Genomic DNA, 8,488 nt, shown 5'->3' with positions numbered 1-8,488 from the left:
GCCCGACACACTTTCCAGGGTAAAGTGCTCTTACACTCTTGGGATATAGCGCACCACCACGCTCTTGGGATATAGTGCCTGACACACTCATGGGATATAGTGCCCGACACACTTTACAATAGAGAGAAAACTCAAACATACTCATCATTAACATTTTCAATCATACCTCATTTATAATATTCATTCAACTTCATAATCAAACTAAATTCTCGACTTTCTTCTTTCTCATCTCTTTTCCGAAGCAAGTGGACAATGCCACTGCCTCTTACTCGAGCTCACATATATCTCATCCATTTACAATCATTCATTACTTTCATCATTCTTATCGATCTCCTCTCATTCACCGTTACCCACTCCTCATTAATTCAGTTAACACTTTGCAAAACTTTTCCATCTATCTCCTCAATTTATCTAACAGACTGATGCTCATTCTAAGGTTTAAAGACTCACTAACAGACCTTAAACAAGTGTAAGGGAGGTTTAAAAAGATAGAGGATTGACTTAACACTCAAAAATCTCATTTTTAGCTAAAATAAGGGGCTTGCGTATGCGAGACTATGTCCACGTACGCGAGATTACAAAACAGGGGGAAGTGCTCGCATCGCGTATACCGCCCGCGTACACGAGTGTTCGGATTAACAGGCCTGCGTACGCGAGACCATGTCTACGCATGCGAGATATCGAGGCAATGAGCATTTCTCGCATCGCATATGCATGCTCGCGTACGCGACTCCCTCTTTTCTCTCTAAAAGCTGCTAAGTTGCAAAATTTCAAAATTTCACACCAAACTTCAAATATGCATATCTCTTTTTATTTTAAATGATTTTTCATCCATTTTTTGAAAGGCATAAATTTCATGGAGCCAATTTTTATTTGAAAGAATTTTTACAAAAATTGAGAATCCGAAAGCCGAGTTATGGCTAACCGAAGTTAGTCAAAAGTTCACTTTTACCAAAAATACCAAAACCTCTATTCTTTCCAAATTCTCATTCCAAACCAACCAAATCTTAATCAAAACCATCTCAATCCATATCATAACTCACGAAACATCAACCCATCACTCATTTAATTACCTATATTATCAAAATTTCATTATCAACCCAACATCATATTCTCCACATTCGTATATATATATATGATAATTTCATCAATTCAAGCTACACCATATCAATTCACCATCCACCCTCAAGACATCATCAACCATCATTTTTTATAATCATCAACATCATAATTTCACATACAAACTCATATTCTCATCAAGAATCATTAATCAAACAAATACAACTCACTTATGATGTACGGACACTGACACAGACATGGGACATGACACGACACGGGACACGCCGACACACAAATTTTAAGATCTTCTATGACACGGGAACACGCATACATATAAAATATAAAGTATTTTTTAGATAAATCGTAATGATATTTTGATAATTTATTGATATCAAAATATAAATTAAATTTTTTAATTATTTTTAATGTCTTATTTTAATTATATCAAGTATTAAAATATTTTTTGTTTTAATAAATAATAATATATACTATATCTAAATTTATTTTAAGAATATATGTTAAGAATAAAACTAGACACGCTGACACGTGATGGTATTTAGGTATGTTCAGGCGTGTCCGGAGAAGAATATTTTATTTTTTTAAGACACGGTTGGACACAGCAGACACGCGTGTCGGACGAGTGTTGGTGAGTATCGTGTCTAAAATGTATCCGACATGCGGACACGATAACCTAGCGAAGTGTCCGTGCTTTATAGCAACTCACATACCCTTCACACACAACACATATACCATATTTACATACATCACAATCACCTCACCATCCTCTCAACATGTGAATTCATCAATAACAACCAACAAGCTCCAAATACAACGCACATTAAACTCTACATTTATCACCTTTATTTACTTAAACATTAACAATTCACATATTCAGCTTATCCTACGGTCAACTAGCCTAAGTTTTCACGTGACATTATATATTATCTACGAGAAACCAAAACCATACCTTGGCCGATTTTTCTCTAAGCTCAAAACACCAAACGTCAAGCTTCCAAGATTCCAAATCAATTCCAACAAGCTCCAATTTGCCAATTCAACACCAAATTCAACACAATTCTATCTATTTCCATGAAATTCACCAAATTAATGACTAGGTTTCACATAATTGACTAACCACAAGGGTTTTAGAGTTTTCTCACCTTACCGATGAATCAAACGGGCAAAACCCAGTGATTACTCGCTGCTAGAGTTCACCTAAACCATCAAAATAATTCAATTTCTCAATATAAAAATCTAAGATTTTTGAAATTGAAAAGGGAGAGCTAGGTGAGAAAATGTGATTTTCTTACCAAATTGTTGGATAAGTTTTGTAGAGAATTCTTAGACGAACGTATGGCCGCTAACGGTTCGTCAATCAGAGTTTCGTATTGAAAGATATAATGGATTGAAGTTGAAAGTGAATAGTAACATCCAACGTAAGCTCTCTCTCACTCTCTCATCATGTTCTCTCTTTCTCTATGTGAAAGGAGGGCTTCGCATGCATAAATGACGCTCATTTGGATTGGGTCTTAGGTCTAATATGGATTCAGTTTAAACCGTTCAGTCCGTTAATCTATTTTTAAGTAAAAAACTTTAGAATTAATGTCAAGATTTATATTTTAATTATTTTTACTCTTTTAATTTATCAAATTTATTTTTTAATTTTTTTTAATAAAAATTAATTTATTAATTAACTATTTATTAATTATCCAAAATTTACATATTTAGTATGAAAAAAAGGCATTTTATAAAAAATTTGCAGTACTTGAGAATTTGAAACAATATTTATTAGTTAAGAGAAAATAAAACTCCCTGAATGCTATATCATATAGCAAAGCATTTAAAATTTAGAAGGAAAACAAATAATGAATAAAAAGGAAAGGACGAAGAACTAGAAATTGAGAATGAACATTTAATTTTTTTACCCATTCTTTTTTTTTATTATTTAATTAAATTATGAGAAAATTCCACTCCTCTTCTTTGTGAGATGCTAAAATGACACTTTTCCTTCCCACTATTTTATTAATGTACATTCCTCTCCCTTCTAATTTTAAAAAAATATCCTATTTAGTCTATTTTAAACTTTTTGTATTAACTAATGTTAACTTTATCCATTTTTTAAGAATAAAAATTATTTTTTTAAAAAATACTCATTAACAAAAATTTTATTTTTTATCATTAAATTTTGCTTACCAAAATATCCTTCAATAAATTATTCTTTTATTGATTAAATTATATTTAAAAATTAATAATTATATTATTTTTTTTAAAATACCCTTCAATAATTTTTTAATTATTAAATTATAATTTTACCAAAATTTTTATTAAAAATATTTTTTATATTTTGCCATTAATTTTTCGATATCTATATATATTATTTTAACATTAAATAAAAAATTTTAGCAAAATTATTTTTCAATATCAATATATATTAATTGTTATACATATTAACAGTGATAAGATTTTTTTTTTATTTAATGTTAAAATAATATATATTGATATAAAAAATTAATAGTAAATATAAAAATAATTATTAACAAAAATTTTAGTAAAATTATAATTTAATAATTAAAAAATTATTGAAGGGTAGGTATCTTAGAAAAAAATAATTTAATTATTAATTTTTTTGAAAATATTTTGGTAAAAATACAATTTAATCAATAAAAGAATAATTTATTAAAGGATATTTTGGTAAGCAAAATTTAATGATAAAAAATAAAATTTTTGTGGATATTAATGGATATTTTTTCAAAAAATAATTTATTTTTTCTTAAAAAATGGATAAAGTTAATATTAGTTAACACAAAAAATTTAAAATGGATTAAAGAGGAGATTTTTTAAAAGTTAGAAGTTAGGAGAATGTACATTTATAAAATAGAAGGAAGGGGAGTGTCATTTTAGCATCTCGGAGAAGAGGAGAGTATAATTTTCTCTTAAATTATTAGTGAACAACATTAGTTATTACTTTTAGTCCAATTCAAACACCAACCTCCAAAGTTTATTATATCAAGTGCCATATAAGGATTAAATATGCCCCAATAAGATTTCTTTGTTTTTTTTATTATTATTCATAAAATTCTAACTTGAGACAGAAGATAAATTGTTAATTAATTTATCTATTTATTTAATTTTTGTTGTAAATATAATGGTCGCTTATTATGTTGGATAAAATTAAAGTTTGAAAATGCTATTCAACATTATAACTGCTAATCATTAACTTTAAATATTTTGGTAGTGTTTAGAAAAAAATATAAATGAAAATGAATTCTCTATATACTCCACAGCACCAACTTGTTTCTTCATTAAGTATCCTGCCAATCATGTTCGAAGGCTCAAGCCAATTTTGTATAAAATCGTTCTTTTACCCATTTTGAAGAATATTTTGCTAGATTTAAAAGTTCAAAAAAAGATTGTGTATGTCATGTTTAACAAGACATGGTTTATAAATGGATTATATGAATGCTTATATATTTTGATTTTGATCTTCGATCCTATGAACTCATTAACCCAAGTCAAGAGTAGTTGTTAACGCTTTGCTTATAATTTTCATACCTAATAGTTAAAGTAATTTTCATAAGAAAATAATTCATGTACCAGTTTTCGCTAAACCGCTCTCCATTTTCCTTCCATGTGCATGTTTATCTTTTTCCTACTTTTCACAACTCGTTTTTCCAGCTTCCCTTCCTCTATCTTGGTCCAAGTCCATGAGTTTTCGTTTATTTATTTTAATTTTTTTTAAAATAAAAAGTGAGTAAACGTATTATTTCTAAAGAATAAACTATCATTTGTACCCATAAATTTTGTAAATGCTGACAAAAGTACACATCAAACAAGAAAACTAACGTTGTACCCATAAAAGATGGGTTCCATGCGACAATAATATCCAAACCCTGATTTTTCGTTGACTTTTTAGTAAAATTCCCCAATTACCCCTTCTATCTTCTTCTCTAAATTCCAAATTTCACGACCCTCACCCTTCGTCTTCCTTTGCCACCGCCAGTCACCATTCCCTCAAGACCCTAGCACCTGATGTCTTCCTCCAACCTTTATCCTCAACCTCCATCTCTCTTTATTCCAATCCTAATTTATTCTCCAAATCTAAATCCAAATCAACTTTAATATCATTATCCTTGTTGTTTCTTTCTTCTTCGGATGCAACAACAACACTCAGAAAGCACACCCTTTTCAACCTCTTCAACCTCTTCAACTTGAATATTGTTGTTCTTCTTATTCAAAAGCAATAAGTAGCAGAATTCAGCAACCAGAGCCAACAAGAGGCCGGTGGCCATGGTTTCTTTCCAACGGTGACTCCAAACACTGCTCGTCGCCATCGATCTGTAGAAAAATGGGCTGCTATTAGAGTATCTTCATGCCATTTAGTGGACTGATATTCGCACCACAGCCGCCGCCGCCGCTCAGGCTAGGCTTCCGAGGCCACCGCAGAACCCTCTAGAAGGTTGTGGTGGTAGTAACGTTATTGTTGAAGGATCTTGTTTCACTTTGAGTACTGGAGAACAAGGAAGGATGATGGTGGCGGAGTAGATTGATGAGGATGAGCTTCTGAACATGCCGAGTATGATCGAAGACATGGCCAGGGGAATGCAGGGTGAAGAAGGACGCACACTCCCAAACCCGCCTTCGACGACGACATCATCAACAAGTGCTGCTCCTCCGGTGAGTTCCCAGTGAAGCTTCTCCTCTGCAACAAATGCGACCGAGGCTATCATATCTTCTGTCTCTGACCTATCCCTCCTTCCGTTCCCAAAGGCTCTTGGTTCTACCCCTCTTGTTCCCACAATGATACCAAGAAACCAAAATATAAGTTTTTTTTGTTAATTTCAAACTTTTTTTTCTTTTTCTGCACCAGATCTACAAATCCATAATATTTGAACAATAACTTCAGATAATTAATAATCTATAGTTTTTAATCTTTTTAATTTTTTGGTAGCTGGCAGTAGCAGAGAAAGATGAAGGGTGAGGGTGGTGAATGTTTGAAATTTGGAGAAGAAGATAAAAGGGGTAATTTAGGAATTTTATTAAAAAGTCAACAAAAAATCAGGGTTTGAGTACTATTGTCACACGGAACCCATCTTTCACGAGTACAATGTTAGTTTTCTTGTTTGATGGGTACTTTTGTCTTTGTTCGCAAAATTTATGGGTGCAAATGGTAATTTATTCTATTTCTAAAAGTTTGATCAAAATTCAATTGCCTCCTCCGGGCTCTGCCTATATGTGAAGGAATATCAAAATACTGATAATCTAACAGTTCAAAATATTAAAATGAATCTCCAACCAAATATCATTTCATCATTTATTTTATTTCATACATATTTTATTATTATTTACTTAGTTCAAGTATTGTTAATGCTTGAAACAACAACAAAGTATAACCCTCGGAATAACCCCAATACAGCTACCGCCGCGAAATCCCTTTTGAACGCAACTTGTGGCGCAATTTCCATAACCTTGGCATGGTTCGTCACAAACCCTGCCAGGAAAAAGTGTCGTACCATCTGCAAATAATGGTCCTGCAAATCGATACATAGAATCAATTAATAAAATGAATAAAATTATGATTAATATAACTAGTTACTTGGTTTGATTGTCAAAATTATACTATTTAACAAAAAATATTACGGGTACATAAAAGATTAGTCAATATATATTTTATTTTACAATTTTTTTTAATTAAATAATTTGTTATCAGAATAATCAAATTTATTATAGTAGAATAATCAAACCTACTAAATAAAATAGAACAATCAAACATTTTTATAATAAAAAAATATTTTTTTATGAAACACTAAATACTTATTTCTAAACATACCTAGGGCGACAATATTAGTTTACTGATCTAAACTTAAAAGTTAAATTCGCAGTTATATTTATAAAATACGAAAGAAGAAATATATGTTATCGAATAATCAAAAGTCTAAGAACAACAAAATCTTAACCAATATTTATCATTCTTCATTTGGTTCCTGAATTGGTTTAATTTAATCGTATGATGAAAATGGCGATTTAAACTAAATCTGGCCTTTTTACATAAATTATTTTATCATTACCTGTTGAAGCCAAAATAAAAAAAATACATAAAATTCCTAGGGAATAAGGTTGACTGATGGGAGAAGCCATTTTGAATAAGGTTTCACTGCTAATTGTGTTTTGTATTATCTCTTTGTTCTTCTATATAAGAATAATAGCTAACATGCATGGGTTATGTTGCATTTATAACAGCTACAAAGTAAATTCCGGAACATTTATTGTTCAATAAATGGCTACATATTTAATATTCATTGACTTGAAATATTAATCATAATGTTAAAGAGACAACAAAATTTAGAGTTTATCTTATTTAACATTGATTAATTGTTATAATAATTCAATAAATATTAAATAAGACAAGTTATAGTTATTTTTGATTGATTTTTTTTATTACTAAATATTTTCAAAAAAGAGTAGTATCGTTTTTGTCCCTAATATTTAGGGTAAGTCTCAAAGTTGTCTTTAATGTTTAAATCGTCCTATTTAAGTTTCTTACGTTTCAAAATTGGCTCAATATTTTCTTACCGTTAGAGATCTGTTAATAGAATTGACGGCGGGATAAAATTGTGACGATTTTGAAACTTTAAGGACTTAAATAGGGCAAAAACGTTGGGAATAAAACCAATACTTAAAAATAAATTTTAATTTTATCCTTCAATAATATCAATATTTTACCGTACATAGTTTTTCAATTATTTTTTAATCACATTTAAGTAACTTACAATTAATCACATTACTTTTATTCTAAATAAATTTTTATTTTTATAATTTTACTCTTAAAAATTTTTACTCATCATAAAATATTTGTGAAATAATTAGTACATAAACTTGCAAAAAAGAAAAAAATGATACATATACAATAAAGTATAAATTATACATTTTGACTCTAATTCTTTAATGTTTAATTTAGTTAAACTTTATTTTTTATTTTATTCTTCGATAATATCAATTTTTTACGGTAGATAATTATTCAATTATTTTTTAAATTTTATTCTTGATCACATTATTTTTCTGAGTCAATTTAACTTTTATTAAGAGCAAAATTAAAAAATAAATTAAGTAATTATTTGTCGTAAAAAAATGAAATTATTGAAGAAAAGATTAAAAAGCTTTTAAATTTTATTTTTGTTCTTCAATAATTTTAAATTTTTTTCGACAAATAATTACTTAATTTATTTCTTAATTTTGTTCTTAATCAAAAATAAATTCACTTAAAAAAATATTGTGATTAAGAATAAAATTAAAAAAATAATTGAGTAATTATTTACCGTAAAAGTTTGATATTATTGAAGAATCAAATTAAAAATAAAGTTTAACTAAATCAAACATTAAAGAATTTCGATACATTAGAGACAAAATATTATTGCGTAAGTTTATGTACTAG

General features: G+C 29.0%; 1 long non-coding RNA gene across 1 annotated transcript; it reads right to left on the bottom strand.

The window, feature by feature from the left end:
* Nucleotides 1-6,332: 6,332 nt before the first annotated feature.
* LOC107637817 (uncharacterized) lies at nt 6,333-7,263 on the bottom strand. Its single transcript, XR_015881297.1, has 2 exons — nt 7,125-7,263; nt 6,333-6,587 (listed from the first exon to the last, which is right to left on the bottom strand). It is a non-coding gene; the product is annotated as an uncharacterized LOC107637817 (long non-coding RNA).
* Nucleotides 7,264-8,488: the final 1,225 nt, after the last annotated feature.

This window comes from Arachis ipaensis, chromosome B4, assembly GCF_059453495.1.
Source record: "Arachis ipaensis isolate K30076 ecotype BB chromosome B4, ASM5945349v1, whole genome shotgun sequence".
NCBI classification, from domain to species: domain Eukaryota; kingdom Viridiplantae; phylum Streptophyta; class Magnoliopsida; order Fabales; family Fabaceae; genus Arachis; species Arachis ipaensis.
Note: the sequence above shows the minus strand (reverse complement) of the source record. Positions and strands in the feature narration are given on the sequence as shown.